Raw genomic sequence first — 25,183 nt, 5'->3', positions numbered from 1 at the left:
CTTCAACAAATGGTGCTGGCATAACTGGATGTCAACCTGTAGAAGAATGAAAATAGATCCATATCTATCACCATGCACAAAACTCAAGTCCAAATGGATTAAAGACCTCAATATCAATCTGAACACACTGAACCTGATAGAAGAGAAAGTGGGAAGTACTCTACAACATATGGGCACAGGAGACCGCTTCCTACGTATAACCCCAGCAGCACAGACATTAAGGGCAACGTTGAATAAATGGGACCTCCTGAAGCTGAGCAGCTTCTGTAAAGCAAAGGACACTGTCACTAAAACAAAAAGGCAGCCTACTGACTGGGAAAAGATCTTCACCAACCCCGCAACAGACAAAGGTCTGATCTCCAAAATACATAAAGAACTCAAGAAACTAGACTTTAAAATGCTAATTAACCCAAATTCCCCTTCTTAATGTTATGTTGAGGTCTTGCATACTTTTTCTAAAATTGTAGCACAAAATAAAATGCTTTGGACAGTGTAATCCTTAAATTAGAGAAAATATAAAAGAAAAAAATGATAATTTTCTTATGCTTGACTATCGACATTAATAACTCTGTTAGTGGTTAGTATGTTCTCTGCGCTAGAATGTGTCTGAATGGTATTCAGGCACCAGTTTTGATGCAGACTGGTTTTAGTTCTTCAACGTAAGTGTTAAATGATGAGTTCATGAAAAGCCCATATTGTTTCGTACAGATTTTCAAACTAGAAAAGAGAAATGACTGAGGCAGCTCATAGACTAGCTCTACATTGGGCAAGGTAAGATGGCTGCTGTGTAGAAAATTAGTTCAAAAGAAAAACCATAACATTATCAGCTTACTTGCTGAATTAAAAACTTAGTTGGTAACTTGAAGGCAATTCCAACCATAGCTGGACTTGCTATTTTGTTTCATATGAGGGAGTCCAAGATATTTCAGTTTCTGTTAATCAACTCAAAGAAGGTGATGATGGTGATGGTGGTGGTGATGGTGGTGATGGTGGTGATGGTGATGGCGGTGGTGATAGTTGTTAGTGTTGTTGGTGGTGCTGATGGTGATGATAGTTGTTGGTGGTGGTGATGGTACTGATGATGGCTTGACTCACTATTAAGAATGTAGACATTACTGAATTGTTCTAGTGTTGAAAACTATATAAATCTCATTGTTTCTTTCTGTGCTACTGGTTTTTTCTGATAATGCACAAATAAACTCCTTTGCAGGGTACAAGTGCTGTGACAGGAACTGGGGTAATGGCATCACACCGAGCTTGTAATTGCTGGGTTGTCACCTCCATCCGCTCTCAGTAAAGGAAATATGGTTCTTTTAACAGTGTTCTCTGTGAATCATGAAAACAGTTTTTAATGTCCATATGTGTTAATGAGTACAGTTTTAGCAGTTTGGAGGAAATAGGCACAAAGCATTACCACTTCAAGTCAGAGTACAATGGCAATCTCAAAGAAGAGACTTTATGTGATTGCTGTATGATTTTGGAAAGTTGTTAATCACTTTAATGAAGTTAGTAGCTTTCTGATTCATATGATTGGTGATGATATCAAATGTGAATTTTGAACATTGTGTGCTATGATGCAACACCATTTGAAAAACTTGTAGGACCCACTAAAGAGTTATTGTTTCCTATATTGTCAGATTATGATATCAAAAAATGATGCATTGGAGATGTATAGACAAGGAGCAGAACGGAACAGGAGTAGCTTATGACAGGCTCCTGGTTCTACACTACTATCACTCTTTAGCCAAGATTTAATATGTTATCATCGAGGAATAGTGTGATTAGCTGAAAGGGCCATTCCAGGACTCTTTCCTTTTCTATGTAAACATCCTTATGAGACTGGATTTCCTAGTGTATCAGGAACTGAAGTTTCCATAAAGAATATGAACAACATCTTAGGAAAAACTGAATACAGACTAGTTAGCGACCTTTATCATAAAGCTAGCTGCAAAATTATTCAATAAATGCCACTCTTTTCACAGTTAGAAGGGATTCTGATGAATTAAAATGGGTTATAGTTTTATTTGCATGGTTTAAATAAATTCATAAGTATTTATTTTAAATAATTTCTCATTTTGGTTTCTAACATAATGAATGGCGGTAGTCATAGCACACATATGACAAGATTTTCGTATCACTATTAGGTTTGATTTGGTGTTTTAAATAGTTCGATTTAGATATTTTTGAGATTATTCTTATGAAAAGAAGAATACTGGGGAGTTTTGGTTAGGTGTCACAAAACCTATTCTTCTCCTCATGGTATTTCCCAAGGCTCTTCAAGAAAGAGATGGCACTTTAATGATGTGGTGGAGGAGTGTTGAACATAAAAGCCATTTCAATGAAGAAAAGCACAATTAAGGGAAAGAAGCATGAGATCTTGAGGAACAGGGATATTAGCAAGGGTCTGGGACATCAGAGATGTGCTGTCCAGACTAATGAGGGCAGAAAGATGGAGTGCTGCCCAGAAACTGAAGCAAATGTGTTAGTTTTAGCATGGGAGAGAAAGAATCAACAACTAACTGCTGCCACAGGGAAAGAAATACGACCCCTGCCTCCTGCAGCCTTGTGGGGTGGCAGGCAGGATAATGAATATTCTAGTCTTTCTCTCTTCAAGCTCTCATTGACCTTTGGCTTATCATGAATGAAAGCTCGTCCGCAGAATCTAGGAGGTAGAACATGGTAAAGAAGTTGGAGATAATAGAAGGTAGATACAAAGAAAGGGCAAACATCCTAAATAGTCTTTTTACAGAAAATTCTTCAAGAAATAGTGAATATCTATTGTGGAATCATAAAAGATTTACACTCATCCATTGACTTCAAGAGTATCCATGAGTTTTGTGATTTGAGTGAATTAGTTTCTAATCTGTGGAAATATTCTAAAAGTGATAAACACTGACAAGTTTGATAAAAGAAGTGGGGACTCAACAAGGAGGGTAGAGTTTATTTTGTTAAGAAAGCCTACTGACATGGGCAAGGTTTGAACCCAAGGACAACAGAGATATTTACAAATGGCCAGGGCTACTTTCTGGAGCAGGAACACCATGGTTGAAGTTACTGCACAGAGACTTAAAGAGAAGAAACAGAAGCAGAATAATGAAGTATTTTGAGTATCAAAGATTTTCCATGATTTACTTGTCAATTAGTATAGCAGGCTGTGGCCAACCTATGGTAACCTTGTGGAAATAGTGAATAGGTTTAGAGGGACATAATTATGTAGGGACATAATTAAGGCAGGTCATGTCTGCATAGTGGCAGAGAAATCTGTGAAGTCTTGTGATAGGACTACAAGTTGAAAGCACGGTGGGGTTCTGAGCATCAGTCCCTCTTTTGTGGCCAGAAATCACACCTGGTATGGCCCATGTTGATGAGTGAAATTCATAACCAAGTCTATGAAAATCTGGAGTAGTATGTAGAAACATCATTGTTAGCTTCTCTTATATTTACATATTCCTCGCAGCATGTATTTGCTTGCTCAGCTCTGAGCCCAGGTAAAAGCAAAGCTAATGCTAGAATGGGCTCCCTTTTTTGACAGACATGCTGTCCTGAGTCAGTCACTCACAGAGGATACTTGGTAGAGATGTGGCTTTGAAGTTGTTTCGAGCCTGGGATCTGGGAAAAGAGAACCCTTGAGAATAGAAAGGATTGACAATCTCTTATAAATTCAAACACAAAATCCTTTAATAAATTTGTCCAAAGCTAGCCTAGGGACTCAGGAGTAGTTTGCTCAGTCTCCTCTGACAAACATGACATTGTGTACAGGAAATTCAAACAATCCAGCTGTAAATGACAGCGGCTTTGGGGTGAAGAGGAAGGAGTGGAAAATTCTGTGAGAGTGGCAAGGATTAGTTATGCTTTATTCTCATTGGGGAAAATGTGTGTGTGTGTGTGTGTGTGTGTGTGTGTGTGTGTGTGTGTTAGTAATAGTGCAATAAAAAAGAACAGTGGGTTGGCTTAAAGAAATTAGAAGTTTTTGTATAGATTTAAATATAATACAGCTTCTGAGAATACAGTCATATTTCGAATCTTTGATCATAAAAATAAAGAATACTGCCAGTTTATTTGAAGCTTTATTTCATACACTGTAAATGGACAGAAGTTATAATATTTTTTAAAATTTTTTCTTCTCTCATATATTACACCCTGACTACAGTTCTCCCCTTGTCTACTCCCAATCCCCCCTCCAACTCCCCTTTTCCCCAGATGCACTCTTCCTCGGTTTCCGTTCAGCAAAGGGCAGGTTTCTCAGGGATATCAACCAACCATGGCATATCATGTTGCAATAAGACTAGACACACATCTCTTCGTATTAAAGTTGTAGCAGGCAACCCAGTAGAAGGAAAGGGGTCTGGAATGCAGGGAGAAGAGTTAGAGACACCCTCTGTTCCCACTGTTAGGAGTCCCACAGAACACCACACTATACAACCATAACACATATACAGAAGTCCTAGCTCAGACCCACATAGGCTCCCTGATTGTCAGTTTAGTCTCTGTGAGCCCCTTATGACCCCTGCTTAGTTGGTTCTATGGATTTTCTTGTAATGTTCTTGACCCCTCTGACTCCTACAATCAGAAGTTAAAACTTTCAGTTGCTTTGTGTGTGTGTGTGTGTGTGTGTGTGTGTGTGTGTGTGTGCTGATTTAGGTCCTCATGCATTTTAGGGATATGCTGTATCACTCAGACCCAGCCCTTATTTAATATTTTTTTTAGTGAGATGGAAGACAAGAGTAAAATGAAATGCTATTTGTGGGTAACATTATGATTTTTAATTGTAAATGATGGTGTTCTTTAAAAACTCTTCCCGTTTTCTGTTGAGATAAAAAAATTCCCTTATTAATGAGGTTTTTGTTTACTTTTTTTCTAAGGAAGGACCACATGGTGTATGTTACCTAATAATTTTGCACTTAAACATAAAGTTGGCATTGCTGAGAAATATACACCCTCTGTAGACTATAGTTCCTCTGTAGATTGTAGGCCCTCTGTAGAGTGGAGGGTCTCTGTAGGGTATGTGTCATCTCTTGTATTTTGCGAAACACATCAGCACCATGTGGAGAAACAGGTCATGCTATTTTTATGATGATGAATAAAAATAACAAACAGATTCTGCAACTCAGAAAAATGCACTTTAATAACATTAAAGAAGGAGTTAAGTAGGAGATTATGAGGTTTGCTAGAACTTAGATGTTCTGTGCCTGTAATAACTGGCCAACAAAGTACCAAGTCACAGATTCTGCCCCAAGTGACTACTGTTGGCTGTGCAAGCCATGGAGAGTAAGCCTGCTGGCTTGTGCTGGGATGAGAGATAAGAGAGGCAACGTTTGCCTCCTTGTACCAAAGAGACTGGTGTGTGATGAGCCATCTTCTGTGGATCCTAAGAACTCTTAGACCTGTATAAACGATACTCTATGGAAACTTTCATGGCAGCTGTGCAGATGCTGGCTCTAACATTGTACAGATTTCAAAAGTCTCACACAAGTTCTGGGTCTTTAGATTTTACCCAGGTGTCTAGTTTGTTAGCTCTAAACATTGCATCTTCAACCTTGTAAAGCTGTTTCAAATCTTTCTTTATGGTTACAAAGACTTTTAAAAACTTGACAAACTAGCAGAATTTGTTTTGAGAGCCCTCAGGAGGTAATTTACAATTTCTATATCCATGACACACTTCTAAAGCTGAAATTAATTGTAGAAATGACATGGGCATCATGATAGATGGCAAATATTGCTATTTAATTCATCTCTACAGCCTCCTCAAGTGGGACAGTTAATGGTGTTCCCATGGCTAACAGCTAATTGCAAAGGAGAAAGACTAAGCTATAATAAGCATATTATAATCCCTTATCAAATTAAGCATCATGCATTTGATGTGTTAATGAATCCTAAGAAATAGCACTGATTGCTTAAACAGAACAAAGTGAAACAAATATCCATGTAGAATTAGTCTACTGATAAGACAATGTTATATGGTCACTACTTGAAAAATTATAGGCATTAGTAAATCTCAAATTTTTAAATTGATTTTTATTGAGCTCTACATTTTTCTCTGCTACCCTCCCTGCCTCTCCCTTCCCTTCAACCCTCTTCCAAGGTACCCGTGCTCCCAATTTACTCAGGAGATCTTGTCTTTTTCTATTTCTGGAAGCAAAACATCTTAATTTTTATCATCACACTGACTTTAAAGTCCTAGTAATGTCTGGATCTTAAAAACCACTTATGAGGAAGTACATGTGATAATTGCCTTTCTGGATCTGGGTTACCTCACTCCAAATGATGTTTTCTAGCTCTATCCATCTGCCTGCGAAATTCAAGTTATCATTTTTTTCTGCTGTGCAGTATTCCATTGTGTAAATGTACCACATTTTCCTTATCTATTGTTTGGTCGAGGGGCATTTAGGTTGTTTCCAGGTTCTGGCTATGACAAACAATGCTGCTATGAATATAGTTGAGCACATGTCCTTGTGGCACGATTGAACATCCTTTGGATATATACCTAAAAATGGTATTACTGGGTCTTGAAGAATATTGTTTCCTATTTTTCTGAGAATTCACCACACTGACATCCAAAGTAGCTGAACCAGCTTGCATTTTCACCATCAATTCAGGAGTGTTCCCTTTATCCCACAACCTCTCCAGCATAAGCTGTAATCACTGTTTTTGATCTTGGCCATTCTTATAGGTATAAGATGGAATCTCAGAGTTGTTTTGATTTGCATTTCTTTGATGACTAAGAATGTTGAACATTTCTTTAAGTGTCAATCAGCCATTTTAGATTCTTCTGTTGAGAGTTCTCTGTTTAGGTCTGATTTTTAAGACTATATTTTAAGTAGATTTAAAAAAACCTTTAGAGACATTAAGTCTAGAAAATGGAAAATACTAGTGAAATCATAAGACTGATTTGAAGTACCCCCCCAAATCCCTTCAGCTAAACATAAAGGACCACTTATTAATGGTCAGCCTTCACTTAGTAGTTTTTATGTGGTGCCCAATAAGGTGCCCCATGAACTCAGTTCTTGTCACAGCCCCTGAGATAAGTAATAACTTTCTGACAGCATTCTGACACGGGATAGCTCTATAGTAGGGTATGGAGTGTCTTGTCCATGGGTAAATACTGACTTAATATTTGAACATACATTACAATGACCTTGAAGTCCAATTTCTTAACTAGTTTATTAACCATTTTTTTAAAACTGGAAGATACAAATTACTGAAAAAGGAAGTATACAGATAATGTCCATGATTTGTAGAAACCCAGACTGAATGAGGTCTAGGCAAGCTGTATTCCTGGCACGTTGTATTCTTTTTTTTTTAAATTATTGATTTTTATTGAGCTCTTCCTGGCACCTTGTATTCTTGTGTATGTTATTAGTTCAGTCTTGTTTATTGCAAACTTTCTAACGGTCTATAATGGCTTCTGATAAAGACCAGGATGCAGCAATTAAACAACTGGGTGGGTACCATGGTTAAAGGGACATTGCTAAGGATGAAGTTACCACTGCTCAATTCAAAAATAGCTTCTTTTCACTTAGTTGAAATTGTTTTCATATAACCTATTCTGATCATGCTTCTCCGCTGTTTCCAGATCATCCCAACCCGCCAGTCCATGCTTTCTTTCTCTCTGTGTTTAGAAAGCAAATAGGCAAATAAAGAAACAAATAAAAATCACCAAACAGGCAAAACATTCAAAGGGGAAAAACACAGGAAACTGTCTCTCTGTCTCTGTCTCTCTCTGTCTCTCTCTCTGTCTCTCTCTCTCTCTCACACACACACACAATTGTAAAACACACGATTCAAGCAAAAGTCCAATAAGACAAAAATACACAAACAAAGCAAGATGAAACACAAAGTTGGCAGAGAAAAATCACTGCGTTTGTTTTGTGTTAGCCATCTACTGGTCATTGGGTGTTCCCTGATGGGTGATTAATATACCAGTGAGATACCATTAGGAGATACCTAATTTTTTTCTTTACAAGCAGGTATCAATTTCAAATAGCTTCTGATTAGAGATGGGAGCTACCATGTGCACTGCCTCCTCTCAGCACTAGGACCCTGTCTGGCTTTTACCTGTGCAGCACTGTGCATGCTGCCATGTGAGTTCATATGTGCATCAGTCTGCTGTGTCCAGAAGACAGTGATTCTGCAGAGTCCTCCATCTCTTTTGCTTAACCTCTCTCTGTCTCCTCTTCTTCATACCTCTCTGAGTCCTGAGGAGAGGGTTTGATGAAGACATCAAGTTTAGGATTGAGTGTTCTTAACCCTCTCACCCTTAACTCAGTTTCTCAATTGCATTCCTTGTGAAGGAAGCTATTTTTTTAGTGTAGAAAATCCATGGAAAGTAATGTAAAATTAAAAGTTATGTAAGTTTGCCTAACAGATATTTACTCAATAGCTTTCATCTCTCCCACAATTCAAAAACTAAGGATTCATTTTATTCATATTTATATGCATATTTCAATAGTAAGTATATACTTATGACTGGATTGGTAAGAATTGAATATTAATATGTTCCCATGACTAAACAAGACATGTACCAAAAATGTCTTTTTATCAAAGATAATTTAAATTCAACTTTAAATAATCTTTATTGTCAGTGATGTAATCCTTCAGTTTCTGACAAGGACTATTCAGAATTATGACAACATAGGGCGTCTGCCAGTTTTAAAACTATCCTAAGCAATTTACACAATGTTAGTATACAACTGACAATAACATCCCAGGTTAGGTATTATTCAAACCATTCTGTAGATGGGGAAAGTAAAGCTAGCTGTACACCTCTAGTTGTGTATGTTGAACCTGAACATTTCTTTTCAGACATGTGAGTAATACTTACATATATTGTTGTCACATATTCCAGAGGCTTTTAATGAAATCATAAAATGCAAGTTTTAATTTCAAATGGTATTAACTATGATAAAGACAATTGAAGATTATTTGTGGATAATCCATGATGATCTGGTAAGATTAGATTCTCTATCAAGGAGCAAAATTTAAGAAGTTTTATTCTTATACTGGCTCAGTTACTAGAATGTGTAAAAACCCTATTCTGTGGTTATGTTTTCCAGATTCTGGCCATAGATGAGAAGGGGTAGACTCTTGTCTGTTGTTTTAATAGCTACAGCTCCAAAGCACATTCTTTGCAAAAATAAAATGTACTTTAAAAGTGATATTAGTAGTGTTAGAGTTTTAAAAGGAATGCTTTACCAATTAAACTGCGCCCCATGAACATTGCCCTCCAAACCTAGAAATACAGGAGCCGCTTTAGTACAGTCATTCTTAAGCACAGCCACACACACTATTTGTCTTGTTGTCTTGAGTCTGTCAGCAGGTGATGTGACATGCTGTGTTAAAGGGCTAATGTTTTCTTTGTGGGTGGAAACCCAGCTAGCTCTGATTGGAGTTGTGGGTGGGAACTAGCTTGCTTGGCCTTCTGTGGATGTTGATAACTTAACATTGACAAATGATCACATTATCATTAATCGGGGTATTTGATATGAAGACCTGCATATTCATCATGTAGACAGAGGCTTTAAACTTGAAGCATTCCAAAATAATCATATATATCAGGTTTAGAGGAGGGCAGAAATGACATGGATATATGGACAGTAAATTTAAATTACCCTTCTAACTTGAAAACCCTTTCATTGATTTGGAAAGAAGACCACAAACTCATCTACTTATTCATGAGCTGAAGTAAAATAACGAGAATGGGAGAAAAGAAATACCCTTCTCCACCTCCCAGGCCTGACTAGGTGAAACCTGCCATTAATATTCCCCCCTTTGTCTCTCTGTATTCTCTCTCTCTCTCTCTCTCTCTCTCTCTCTCTCTCTCTCTCTCTCTCTCTCTCTTTCTCTCTCTCTCTCTTTCTCTCTCTCTATATTCTCTCTCTCTCTCTCTCTCTCTCTCTCTCTCTCTCTCTCTCTCTCTCTTTATCTCTCCCTTCTTCACTTCACTTTTCTTCCTCTCATGCTAGAAATCGAACCCAGGACTTAACACATTCTAAGATTCTAGGCAAGCACTCTACCACAGAGCTCTATTTCCTGCCCAGCCCAGAATTCATGCTTTTTAATGGGAAAATTCTCCTTTTCCCAGTGTTTCTTATTACTTATTATACGCATAAACAGGTAGCAGATAAACTTGGCATATGCAGATACAGGCTGTACTCAATGACCAAAACAGATGATTAGATGACAGCTAGCTTCTTAGGATCCAAAATTGTTGATGTCTCTGGTACACTCAGAAGTATGTTTAGATGGCACAGGAATAGGATGAGGACTTGACTGTTTATGGTCTCATTCTGGAGTTCCTACTAAGATATTCAGAATGATGTCTTGGACAAGTCCTCATTTCAAAATAAGAGTGATTAGTTCATGGTGCTTTGAACAAGTTAATGTGTAAATATCAATGCCCGCATGAAGTAAGGACTTTATTTACCTTTGAATGATGTCAATCATTCTTTGAATAGTCCTTCAGAGTAAATTTGCCTCTCTAAAATCTGGTGCTCAGTCAACTAAGACCTTCAATGATATAGGTACTGATTATTATCTTGGCTTATATTCCAGAGGTTTTGTGAGCTTGGTCTTTAAGATGAGGTGTTTTTATTGGGAAAAATTCATGTAGTGTATAAATTCCCTGATACTGAGAATTTTTTTTAAATGTGCTAAAATATTGGGTGTTTGAGACATGAGGCAATATGACACAGGCACATTTTTAACTTTTGTAACTTAATAGTCTCTACCACCTGCATAGATTAAATCTGTCATTTATAGGTTAGAATATTTTAGGGGAGGATGCTTGCTCTTTGGCTAAACAACCATTTTCACAGAAAGGGCTCATAAAATCACCATATGGATACTGAGAAGTTGGAGACTGGTATAGCTAATATTGATTATCTGTTTGATAGGGCTTAGAGTCACCATGGAAATGAATCTCTGTGCATGTCTATTAGAGATTAGCGAGACTGAGTTAATCAAGGTGAGAAGACTCACTCTGAGCGTGGGCAGCATCCTTCCATGGTGTACCAGGCTGTACACATAAAAGGGAAAGGAAGAAGACCACAAGGCTTTATGCCCCTCTATTTCTTGACTGTAGGTGTTCAAATGTGACCAACCTCCTCACGCACCTGCTGCAATGACTTCATAGTGGTGATAGACTATATCCTTGACTATGAGACAAAACAAAACCTTCTTTAAGTTCCCTTTGTAAGATCTGTGAAGCAGCGAAATGAACAGTTCGGGGATAAGGAGTATATTCAAAGGGAAGTGAAAGGACCGGGTAGGGCATCCCATGCTACCACTGTGGATACAGAGTATTTTTATGTGTACAGGGTTTTGTGTAACACTCTTCAGCAACACCATCCCAGTGCAAGGGAATACACCAAGGAGGGAAAACAGGCAGCATTCCTCTGTCTCCATGGTATTTATGCTGTACACTCCAAGGTGCTTCTGGAGTACACATTTGCTAGAAATAAAAATAAAGCAGAAAGATTTCAGAGGTCGTCATATCTGCTTGTCATTCCTACTCCTTCATTATCATTACAAACAGTGCAGAATAAGGAATAGTCCTTGGGCAGACAGTCGGTGGTGGTGGCGTTCTCCATGTTCCTTGAAAGTTCAACTTCTGAGTAGAGCATTGTGAGTCTCCCATAGGTTTACATCTCAAGCACCACAGAGAAGGGGCCCACTATGCTCCCCAGTTTGGGCTGTGTCCATTTAGACTTAATATAATCAACCTGGGGTGAATCCTTTCTCTTAGTTTAAAATGTCACATGTGTAGAAGCATGAAATCTGGGTTTGACACACTGGGGTTTTCATCGCCACATCTGCCAATCAGATTCAATCACTTGCCACTCAGGTAACAAAGCCGGAAGGCGAAGATCTGCCCAGAGCAGGAACAGGCCAAATGGGTTTGTCTGTCAAAGACATCTAAATCCTCTGTTTTAATGAAATGTTTTCAGTTGACTAACAACTACAGAATGAATGACTCAATGCGTTTTGTTTTGGGTTTTGAAATAGAAAAATGAAGGGGAAACAGTTCAGGATATATACATACTGTTAGAATGGGGGTAAGCTATTAAACTGACAGAGCTTCACAGCTGGAAGATGCTTATTGGATCGGTTCAATGGTTAGACACGAGCTTAAGGCTGGTTTTCTAGTTGCAATGAGAACTACGTATTCCGGTGACTTATCAATGGAAATTAAGTTCTGAATGCAAAATATAAATAAAAAGATATTAGTGTCATAAACTGTGAGTTTGAATTCTATCTGAGATGGTGGGTTAATTCCACTCCATTGACCTTTGCTCCTCATGCCAAGGTATCAATTTCTTGCCTCATTGGCTCTAGATCCATTCATGATCCACAAATCTATGAAAATAAAGGCAGGCCCTTGAAATACTTTCTCTTTTCTTGCTCGCTCCATAATCAGTGAAGTCCTTTGGGATGTAGCGAAAACTGCAGGTTTTCTTTTCTGGGTCCCCTGTGTGGTTTTTTTTTCTCCTGGGGAACCCTGTCAGCAGCGACTGCTCCTGTGCCTCATGTTAGCTGATAAGTCTAGAGCCACGCTCATAGACCTACCACCTGTGTTGGCTCTGCTGTTACCATCTTGGAATTCTTAGTAATTTTTCATGCAGGAAAATTTTTTATCTGTATCTTTTCATTTGAACTAGGCCTTATGATCTAGTTTCTCTTTCAGTTAATGATATCTTCTTCAGTGTCAAGATCATACAACATGCAGAGCTAATTCTGAACCCAGCCCCCAAAGAACACAGTGATGAGCAGTATTCAAGACACAGATACTCCCTCCATCCCCTCATGGGAGGTTTCACAGTAGACCCCCCAACATATACTGGGAATATGATCCTGGCAACACCTGGATCTGAAGTACCTGATGCTTCCATCCTCCTATTACCTTACATTACCCGAGGATGCTCATCCTTCTTGCATTAGGAATGATAAGTCAGGTGACGGCATCCCTTTGAGCTCACTGTGAAGAAGGAGTCTTGAAGATCGCCATGGACATCAAGCAGTCTTGGAGAAGGAAGAGGGCAAAGCTGAACGCAGGAGAGCAAAGGAAGGAAACAGAAAAAGACTCAGGGTTCAAGAATGGCAAGGAAGCCCAGGAAACAGAAGCAGTTGGGCACACTGGATCACAGCTTTGGGAATGCGGACTCCAGGTGAGCATTTGAGATTCTGACTTTAATTATCAGCATACACTCACAAATTCCAGAGTAGAAATTCCCATCTCATCCTTTCTTTGCTTAATCCTTCTTGTCTTCTTCCACATTTTGGAGCAGCAAGTCAGCTACTTCTTGCCCTGACAAAGCATCATATATAGTGCCCAGACCTTCACATGAGTAAAAAAAAAGCCATTAACCAAGACATTAATATTCCATTATTGGAGATGCAGTACAACTAAAAACACCAAGACTTATAAAAATAAGGAGCCTATAATACAATGTGATTCAAAACCCACATTCCTTTGGATAATTTCCAATGCTTCAGAAATAGAACAACATCTGAAAGTGTGGATGGCTTTCTACAATTTCACCTATTTGCCATTTTGCCAACATATTACTGGAATTTTTATTAGACATACACAGAGCCTCAGTGGTTACCTCCCCTACTTGGGAGCTATGACACTACATGAAAAGGGATTTTTTTCTTCCAGTTTAAATTGCATTTAGTTTAAAGTTTAATGTGTGAGATTCTAAATTTTAATTAGAGCCGGGCAGTGGTGGCGCACGCCTAAATTTTAATTAAAAATTCCATGTATTCTTTTTTCATTTTTGAATCTTTAAATTTTATAACACGTTTATCTTTAATTTTGATTTTTATGATTTCGTTTAATAAGTTGGTCAAAAATTCTTTGTGAATCCTAGCCATAACTTTTTAAAAAGTAATTTCCATATTGTACTAATATTTTCATTTCATCTGTAGTGGATTAATTTTCCGGCTGCAGGTTTGTTGGTTATGGCCTCCATCCTTCCTTTGTAGAATTCTTTTTCATCTACTTTTGACTCCCTCTGCCTCACCTTTTCCCTCCATGCTCCTCTCCTGGGGTTCCCTTTCCTAGGTCCTCCATGTCAAAATTTCAAGGCCTGTATTATCATGTTGGTATTGATATCATCCCACAGTCCCATTAGATGCCTCTTAGGTGTTTGTTCTGAAACAAGTTTGGCAAGTTAAGCCCTGTGTAGGCTACAAGATTCTGATGTCTCTTTTACTCCACGCTAAATGCGGGTGCCAGGTACAGTGGGAGCAGCAGATTCAAAAGCTCCTTGATTAGAAGTTATTTGAAGAATAAGTGGAGCTGAGCAGCATAACAAGTATTGGTTCTTTTTGGTCCTTGCCTCCTGGGTACAAATTTTGTCCCTATTTCTCCTGCAGATGTTATTACACTTTGTAGGTGTCTTAAAGCACAGATTTTAATGGTAGTCTTTGCAAGCATTCTCCCTGTCTCTCTCTCTCTCTCTCTCTCTCTCTCTCTCTCTCTCTCTCTCTCTCTCTCTCTCTCTCTCTTTCTCTCTGTAAGTAAATGTTTCATCTTAGGCTAGGTTTAATATATATACATATATTCTCTAAAATAGGGTTTCACCCTTGAATCCAGCCTTCTGGCAATCCGAGTATCCTATTGACTGAAGAGAGTACCAGACCCTTAGGGTACAGAGAACATAGTTCAGTCTCTTTCCCACTGCTCTCTTTGGCTAGTGACAAGGGCAGAACAGACAAGATTCCTTCTCTTTGGCATTGCTGCAGAATTTATGTAAGTTAGTTCTCAATTTTGAGGCTTTAGGAACTGCTGAAGCTCAGGGTGTTTAACAAGTGCCTACACACTAGTTGCAGAGTCTGGTGAAGCAATCTGTGACATCACTTTCTTTTGAACCATAAAGGAAAGAAGTAAGTGTGCATATTGAATGATCACATGGTCAAGCTTGTTCATGGGCTCCAAACCTAAGAATAGGTTTAAAAATACTTAGAAACTTGCTGACGCGAAAACCCCAGGGTTTATTTTTTAAAAATAGATTAGACCTAATAAAGACTAGTAAACAGTGTTCACATTAGTTTCATTAGTGACAAATAGTGACTCAGAAGCACTGCCACGAGGACAAGCAGCTGTGCACAAGATGGGTTATTTTATCTGTTCTAATCTGAGAGTTCTAAAGTAAGCAGGCAAGAATTGGAAAAGACAGAAGAAGAAGACGGAGAGTCTTGATGGAGAAAGGCTGTAGCGGAAGGAATTATTCCAGAAAACAAAGCACAGCAAGGCTTCCTTAGAGTAGGAGAGAAAACGAGACAGGAGGCTAAGAACATGAAATAAAATGGGGCAGATGAATGGTTCTTCCCTTGACAAGAAAGAGGTATTCAATATAAGCTATCAGTCTGTAACTTGCTGTTCTCGCTGTTATATTTTCAGGAGACATCAGACCACCAAAGGTTCTACCTGCTTCCCATATAAGCAGGTGGAATATTCTCTGATATTCACCTTGTTTTCTGAAGTCCCAAACAGATTCATTCTCCTAGCAAGAGAAATTATGGCCTGTAAGATGAAGACAATAACCTGGAAAAAGAGAAAGGAGAGAAAGGGCAAATTTTCCTTTTGTTTGCAAATGTAGTGTATTAATTGCCTTCCTGGGAGACTTTCCGGACAGACCCTCTAGTAAACAAATTAGATATAAACCGAAGAAGAGGGCACCAAGGTCACTGTGGTGAGGGCACATCAAGTGACAGGCGCTGGGCCCCCCGATGCATGGCTTGCAGAGCAGATGTTCACAAGGATGCAGTGATTATTGAACTGGTAATAAAAAAGCATCAGCTCACAGGCAGCCACGATGGATGCTGGTAATTATAAGGCATCCCCTGGGAGGAAAATGACACAAGTCAGCCACAACTCCACAATCACCGGGGCATAATTAAAGCTCCAGTAACAGTTGTTAATAGGGTGCAAATAAAACAGGGGGGAAATTTGAACACCCTCCCCCAACACACACCTTTTTTTTCTTTTTTAAGAGACGGCAAAGGGCAATGTAATTATAGGGACAGCAGATTTTATAATTTTTTTTTGCATCATAATACAAAGGGTTGGGCTATTTAGGTAGACCTAGATATTTAAAGTGTGGAAACTAAGAGACACCTAGAATTATTTATATTTATATATGTTTATATATATACACACACTTACTAAAGGGAAAGTGTGTTTGCTCTTTGAATATGTAGTATGTGGGGGAGAACAGATTTTTAAACAGAATGTTTATATTCTAATTTTCAAAATGGTAGAAATACAAATATGTAAAGAAAACGGAATGCATGTAAATATTTGGCCATTTCATCCTTTCCGGAAGATCTGTAGTGGTAGAATGTGCCAAGCTATATGATACTGTTGGTTTAAATGGTTTAGATATTGTTAAATAAAGTCAGCAAATGACTTACAGTGTTGAAAGTCTCACTTTTTCACAGAACGCTGCCAGCCACTCCCTAACCTAAAACATCAAACAAACCACAGCTTGTTTTCTGTGGGCTAAAGCATGGGAGCTATTTGCCAGCAGAAAGTCTAAGAAAAATACATCTACACCCATTGCGACCCAGTTGCTTGGGCGATTGGGCAGCTAACTATGCATCTGCATGTGCATTACCAATTAGGCCCACATGACGATCTGTTTTAAGAGGCACTTGGGTAGTGGGATAAGGAGGAAAAGAATTGTGCTCACTCCCCATGTAGCCACTTTTCCATTTGTGGAGATTGGGAAGATTGAATTTAAAAGTCTGACAAATGAAGAAAACACACGCTCTGTCCCTGGACTAAACTTGGTATTAGAAGTTCATGAATACCCACACGTGTCATGTTTCAGTAAAGTGCAGAACTGAGAACAAAGGGAACGGCGAATCAGTAGATCTTCCACTTCGGGCTCTCAACATGATTGCAATTAGCTACCACAAAGCTTTCTCCTATTGTCTTAGGGTACTTGGAGAGCTGGCCAATTAAACTATAACTGAGTACTGATGTATTTGGTATGTGCTCAGAATGAAACACATTTGTAATAGAATGCATGAAGAATGAGCTATATTTCAAGTAGGAGCTTAGAGTCTTAGTTCTGGGGAGGACCCAAGAGGGTACAGCCCACATTGCCCTGTAGCCCTCTGAGTGTGCTATGCTATATTCTCATAACTGCAGTGAAAAGCACTGAAAATCAGTATCTGTCCTTACAGAGGACACAGGAGAAATGAGGTAACGATAAAAGATGAGATCTCTGGCTCCTTCTGGCTCCTGCTAAGAGAAAATAAAAAAGACCTCACGATATGCTTCTCTTACTCCAGTGTTTTAGAGGCAAAAAGACAGTATCACAGGACTAAAACATTAAGGTATGTTAATGTCTTCTGCTTTGGGAGTGTTAGGGATGAGACTTTCTTTAACTGGGAGTCACCCCTCTAAGTGAATAGAGAATGGGGATGAGTGACAGAGGAAATGAGGCATTTTACCCACCTAGAAACTATACAGGGAGTGGTGTTCTCCAGGTGCTCAGGATTCTGCAAGGCAAGGGAGGATGATAATTAAATAAGTGTGAGATGCTCTTTATTGTGCTTCCCTTTTGAACAATACAATCATATTAACCTCTGATAAAATCCCCACAAGAGCCTATATATCAAACTGTTAAATATCTAGCTTGATTTTGGATTTAAATAGGTCTAGTAAGAACCTCAGCTTACTTCCAATATGAGCAAGTTATCTAACCTATCAATAATAATAATTTTTTTAAAAGTTCCCATACTTAAAATCTCAATACTTGTGAACAGAGGCAAGAGGATATTTGCAAGTTTGAGGCCAGTTAACTCTATATAGTGAGGTGTAGGCTGACCCCGTCTCAAGGAAAAGTCTCATTCTCATTTTCCTTAACTATAAAATAGGGAAGATAATTATATATACCTCCTCGGGTATATATACTCGGGTATATATATATATACTCGGGTATATATATGAGACACTTTATATAAAGCATCCCATGTGTTTACTAATTATTGGATAAGCTGAAAATACCTTCGGCTTTTTTTTCAGATTCGGTATTTTGTTACATAATTTGTAAATCAACTACTGTAACTCATATTTTTCACTCTTTGTAGAGTACAGCTGTACAAAATATGCTAATTCTTTGGGACTGGGATGACTTGGATTTGTGTGGGATTCACATAGTCTAGGAGAGGTGCTTATAACTTGGTTTTCACATTACCCAAGTTTAATGAGGGCCTATGGCTTGGGATGGGAGAGACAGTAGACTTCACAAGGATGGCTGGAAGAAGGCAAGTAGAAGAAGAGGTCCAGGAAGCAGTAGACTCATTCAGCTTAACTATATTTTTATAGCATTGGCAAGAATTGAATGAGAGGCACCCTCTGAAGTAAAGATGTTTTTGTGAAGTTACTACTGGCTCTCTGAGAACTTTATCTCCACAGCTCACTCCTACAATAAAACATATGGAGCAAGCTAAAAAACTTGATTCTACTCACAGTCATAGATGCTGACCATCTCAGATCAGGTGACCCTAAATGTCCAGTCCTTTCTGAAGTCCTGGTAGCAAATGACATTATAGTGGCAGAAGTTAGCATGTGTGGAAGGAAAAAAATATATCACATCTCAGATAAAAAGACAGAGAGCCAGGTATTCCTGTTTAGGGACTTTCCTAACAACTGATTGTCATGAGAAATACTTCAATCCCTTCTGGGAGATGTGTCCAATGACCTAAATTCCTATCGCTATGTTCTACCACTTGGAATACTCTGACATAACGACAAACCCACAATGGGAACCAGCCCTGCAATATATGAAACTGTAGGGCAGTACATATAAACTAAATGAACTTCACTGTCTGACAAACTTCATGATATCTTTGAGGTCTCAATTTCCCCTAGACCTCAGCTAAGGAAAGTGCAGTGTGGCTTACTCTGCTACTTTCTCTTGTCGGCCCTTGTATGTCAGGAGTTTCCATTTCTCTTCCTTATTTTTTTCAGTTTTCTTACATTTCCCTTATTTTTTTTCTTCGTGCCTAAAGGTCAATGAACTGAAGTAAAAAGGAAGGAAGATAAAAGATTTTACCCAAGAAGTTGAAATGGCATCATGTTCTTCCTTCTTCCAATCCAACATCAAATGAAGGCAGCAGTGCCCTTGGCCTGGAAGATGATTCCGTGAGTAAGAGTGCTTGCTGCACAATCATGGAAGCCTGGGTTTAGAGCTTCACACTCACAGGATTGGCTGTGGGTACCTGCAGCCCATGTTAGAAGGCAGATTGAGATAGATCCTGAGGTATATAAATAGCCAGCCTAGCCAAAGTAGCTTTAGGTTCGGCAAAAGACCCTGCCTCAAATGAACAAGGCAGAGATAGAAGAGGCCACAGGATGTTTTCCTTTGGCATCTGCATGTATACACATACAATACAGACACACATACACATGTACACATGCACACACCACCCACACTAAAGTTTACCTAATGTTATTTATTCCAAAACTGCCTATGAAGATAAAATCTGCACAAGTTCCTGATTTACATGGAACTAAGAATTCTCTTAGAAGAATGTTATATAAATATGAACCATTTTGTTATATCACGTAGAAATTTTAGCACTTCTGATTCTTTAAAAGTTAAGTTTTGATTTAACATTTTAAAATATTTAATGTCGAGTGGATCCAGACCAGGGACCTTTGCGGAAGCAGGATCAGGTGAGCGACCTAGGCCAGAGTGGGCCTAAGATGGAAAGCTACATGGGAGCTGAAGCAGATCCGGACCAGGGACATTTGCAGAGGCAGGACTAAGCCAGCAACCTGAGACAGGACTGGCTGGACCAGACCTGAGACAGTGAACTCCACAGGAGCAGGTATAGGGATGCAACCACTGAGCAAGTAGGCCAGAGCCAGAGACTACTGTGGGCCAGGGTGTGAATTTGGGACCTCCAATGAACTAGGGCTGTGGGTCTTGGTGTCTGTCCAGGACCTTCTAGAGAATAAGCAGGAATTAGAAACCTCTGAGAGTCCATGCATGGGTCTGGGGCCTCTGAGGGAGTAGGCCTGAGTCAGGTCCTCTCTAGGTCCTGGCATACCCGAGTCATGGACCTCCCTTTGAAATCAGAGCCAGAGACCATTGCAGGAACAAATCCAAGCCAAGGACCTCTGCAGGATCAGATCCAGACCAGGGACATTTCAGAAACAGGTTTGATGCTGCAACCTAGACCACAGCAAGCCTGAGACAGCAAACGTCCCAGGAGCTAAGCAAACCCCCCAGAGCACTGAAAGACCTCCAGGGACATGGAGTGACCAACAGGGTAACTAGAACCACGGTACTGACTATAACATGAGGAACAACCATCTGATTGGATACACTTGCACCTAGAAGATTAATCACCAGAGTCACAGACAGCCCCAACCATATCAATTAGAGGAAAAGATGAGTAGACAAGGTAAGACCACGTGCAACACCACAAAAAGCAACAAGACACCAGTAAAATCTAGAGATCCTATAACAGCAAGACTTGAACAACCAAATATAGATGAAGCAGAAGAAAATGACCTAAAAATAACTTCAGGAGAATGTTTAAGACTCTTAAAGAGGAAATGAGAAATTCCCTCAAAGAAATGGAGGAAAAGACAAACAAAAATTTGGAAGACATTAGCAAATCCTTTAAAGAAAACCAAATAAAAAAAGCAATTGAACATATGAAAGAAACTATTCAAGTCTTGAAAACTGAAATAGAGACAATAAAGAAAGCACAAGCAGAAGAAATTATAAAACAGAAATCATGAGAAAATGATCAGAAATCACAAATGTAAAAATGCAAGCATAAACAACAGAATACAGGAGATGGAAGAGAGAATCTCAAACGCTGAAGATACAATAGAGGAAATAGGTGCATCAGTCAAAAAAAATTAAATCTAACAAAAGTTTAACCCAAAATATCCAAAAAAATATGAGACACCATAAAAAGAACAAACCTAAGAATAACAGGTATAGAAGAAGAAGAAGTTCAGCTAAAAAAGCACAGATAATATGTTTAACAAAATCATAGAAGAAAACTTTCCCAACCTAAAGAAAGATATGCATATGTGATGCTTACAGACACCAAATAGACTGGATCAAAAAAAGTCCCCTTGCTACATAATAATCAAAACACCAAACATATAGAAAAAGAAAGAATATTAAGAGCTGCAAAGGAAAAAGGCCAAGTAGCATATGAAGGCAGACCTATCAGAATTATACCTGGCTTCTCATTGGTGACAATGAAAGCCAGAAGGTCGTGGTCAGGTGTTATCCAGACATTAAGAGACCACGGATGCCAGCTCAGACTACTATACCCAGCAAAACTTTCAATCACGACTGAAGGACAAAGCAAGATATTCTATGACAAAACTATATTTAACTATTACCTAGCCACAAACCCAGCCCTACACAAAGTACTAGAAGGAAAACTCCAACCCAAAATGTTGGCTACATGAACAAAACCAGAGACAATTGATGATCTCACAACAGCAAATCCCAAAGAAGGGAAAAATACACACAATAACATCACCAACAATGAAAACTATATTAATAGGAGATAGCAATCACTGGTCATTAATAGCCCTTAAAATAAATGGACTCAACTCACCTATAAAAAGACACAGGATAACAGAATGGTTACAAAAACAGTATCTATCCTTCTGCTGCATACAAGAAACACAGCTCAACCTCAAAGACAGACATTGCCTCAGAGTAAAGGGTTGAGAAAAAATTTCCAATCAAATGGACCTAAAAAACAAGCAGGCGTAGCTATCCTAATATCTAAGCAAACAGACTTCAAACTAAAACCAAACAAAAGAGACAAAGAAGAACATTTCAGATTAGTCACAGGAAAAAATTCCACCAAGAGGAAATCTCAATACTGAACATCTAAACACCCAATGCAAGGGCACCCTTGTATGTAAAAGAAACACTTCTAAAGCTTAAATCATACATTAAACCCTACACACTAAGAGTGGGAGACTTCAACACACCACTCTCACCACTGGACAGGTCAGTAAGATGGAAAAATTAGCAGAGAAATAAGGGAACTAACAGATGTTCTGACTCAAATGGACTTAACAGACATCTATAGACTATTCCATCCAAACATAAAAGAATATACCTTCTTCTCAGCACCTCATGGAACCTTCTAAAAAATTAACCACATACTCAGTGGTAACAAAATAAACCTCAACAGATAAAAAAATTGTAATAACCCCATGTATCTTATCAGATCACCATGGCTTAAAACTAGAAATCAACAGCAATACTAATTCTAGAAAGCCCACTAACATATGGAAATTAAACAATGCTTACCTGAATTATCAATGGGTCAAGCAAGAAATAAAGGAACAAATTAAAGACTTCCTAAAACTCAATGAAAATGACCATACAACATACCCAAATTTATGGAACACAATGAAAGCAGTGTTAAAAGGAAAGTTCAAAGCACTAAATCCCTACATAATGAAGCTGGAAAAATCCCACACTAGTGAATTAACAGAACATTTGAAAACTTTAGAACAAAAAGAAACAAACTCAACTGAGAGAAATAGACAGCAGGAAATAATCAAATTAAGAGCTAACATCAACAAAATAAAAACAAAGAAAACAATACAAAGAATTGTCAATGAGACAAAGAGTTGGTTCTTTGAGAAAATCAACAAAATAGACAAACCTTTATCCAAACTAACTAAAAGGCAGAGAGAGAATATCTGAATTAACAAAATGAGAAATGAAAAGGAGGACATACAACATACATGGAGGAAATACAGAGAATCATCAGGTCATATTTCGAAAGCCTGTACTCCACAAAATTGGAAAACTTAAAGGAAATGGACAACTTTCTGAATAAATATCACTTACCAAAATTAAATCAAGATTAGATAAGCAAATTAAATGACCTATAACTGCTAAAGATATGGAAACAGTCATCAAAAGTCTCCCAACCCAAAAAAGCTCAGGACCAGATGGTTTCAGTTCAGAATTCTACAAAATTTTCAAAGAAGAACTAATACCAATACCAATAAATTGTTCCATACAATAGAAACAGAAACATTAAATAGGCCAGGATAGCCTGGAATCTATTATCCTCCTGCCTCAGTCTCCCAGGTGCTCAGGTTACAGGTGTGCACCACCATGCTGACTAATTAAGGAAGAATAGGAGTGAATTCTAACATACACGTCTTCTCCTAAATCATGGCCAGTCCTTCCACATAGGGCATGCATTTTAGCACTGCGGAAACAAAGCTAGACTGGGAGACGGAGGATATCACACTTTCAATATTTTAAATGTTTAAGCGGTGGTCCTTTAAGATTTCTTTTTCCTATTTTTGTTCCCATTGTCTGCAATTTCAACCTCTCAATGTATTTAGAATTCTTGACAAGAAATTCAAGTAAATTTGTTTTTGATTGCTGATGGAATATCTTTACAGAAGAATTATTTTTACTTCCTCCTCTAGGAGCTTTTTGTTCCATTTGAAAAAACAGAAGGCTTTGCCTTGAAATGTTGCTCTCTAGACTCATGCAGAAGAGGATACCTCTTTGCTTGTTTATAAACTAGTAACAAGTTCTACTTCCATGCTGAGTTCTCAAATAACATGATCTTTTAAAAATAATGTTAATTCATTCATTCATTCATTCATTCATCCTTTCACTCTGACCAAGAAAATCCATGATTATTTCAATTTTAATGACACAGAATGCACTACATATGTGACAATAATTAAAGCAGCCCTAGATTCCTGAAGTCTTCAGTCACCTGACTTGTTAAGAAAACCCAATATGTACTATCCCCTAGCATCTGTACTGCTGGGGAAGCAGGGGGTGGGAAGGTAGAGCTTCACAGACTAGAATAAGAATGTTGAGTTTTGGAGAATAACCATGAAATTCAGAGAGAGTGTTTTGTAAGTGAGAGTGAAGAACATTTATTTATTTATCTATTTAGCATTTCTAGGCATTAATAAATTTTAAGTCATCTCTGACAGCAACATTTGCAATCATTTGATTACCTTATTTGGTTTAACTCTGGTGTCCCCTTTTAATTCTAGACTTGACTGACTATTTAATGAAGCACCTGACTATTTTATATCAGTTTCCATATATTGTAAATGAACTAATTTTTAGCGACCTGCCACCACGTCATTTTTTTCCTCTGGTGCTCCATTGTCATTGTAAAATGAAGTTCCCCTTCATGAAGTTTCTAGGCTGCTTTCTTGGCTTTTCTATTATGAAATGAAACCTAGACCGCTGAGCATGGAGCCTAACCCTCCAAACAATCTCCTAAGATGCCCTCCTCCCTTTTCATCCTCACTCATCTGTATGGCTTCAGACCATTTTGTCTTTCCAGATCTGTATTAAACATGGATAATCTGTCTTCCTACCTTTGTGCCAGTCACCCTTTCTGCTGTGTCCCACTCTCTTGGAGCCCAGTTGGCTTGTTTCCACCACTCAAGGCTGCTTCCTGGATTTGCGAAGTCTGCCAATCCCTCCATGTCCCACAACTTTCATTCTTTTTCCCTAATTCATCTTTCTTCACCACATTTATCACTACTTTCAACTTATTGTATCCACGTGAGCTTCACAATAGCAGGCAAACAACAACATACTCTGCTTGATTTTTTTATTGCACTCCTAAAATCCAGAAAAGGACTTAGAGTGTGGTAGTTGCAAATGATGACTGAATAATCTTTGAGAAAATAGAAATGGTTAGGACTGTAGATGAATATGAAATTAGAAATATCTTGCTTGGAAAAGAAAAATGTCCAAAATATACTCCAGAGGTGAAGAAACAAGAACTATAAGTGTGAGGCTTTCCTGAGCTGTTCAAGTCCAGCCTGGATTACACAGGAAGACACTTTTCCTGGCATGAATGAATACAGTGTATGTTGGAGTTACATTACGTTAGAATGTTTTCATTTTAAATACTGGTGTTCAAATTACTGTTTGAGTTTTCATGAAAAGAATCATGAAATGACTTTTGATCTGAGATTGTTATAATTTCCAACAGTGTCTGAAATGGCTGCAAACAATGTTCTTTCATTTATATTACAGGTTTATACAAAGTGACAATTTCAGCAATGGTGATTATAAAATCAAATTATCAATAAACTCTGTAAAAAAACACTGAAGTTGCTCCATGTTTTCAGGATAGAATACTGAACCTATATCTAATTATT

This window comes from Arvicola amphibius, chromosome 5 (assembly GCF_903992535.2).
Source record: "Arvicola amphibius chromosome 5, mArvAmp1.2, whole genome shotgun sequence".
NCBI lineage: Eukaryota > Metazoa > Chordata > Mammalia > Rodentia > Cricetidae > Arvicola > Arvicola amphibius.
Note: the sequence above shows the minus strand (reverse complement) of the source record.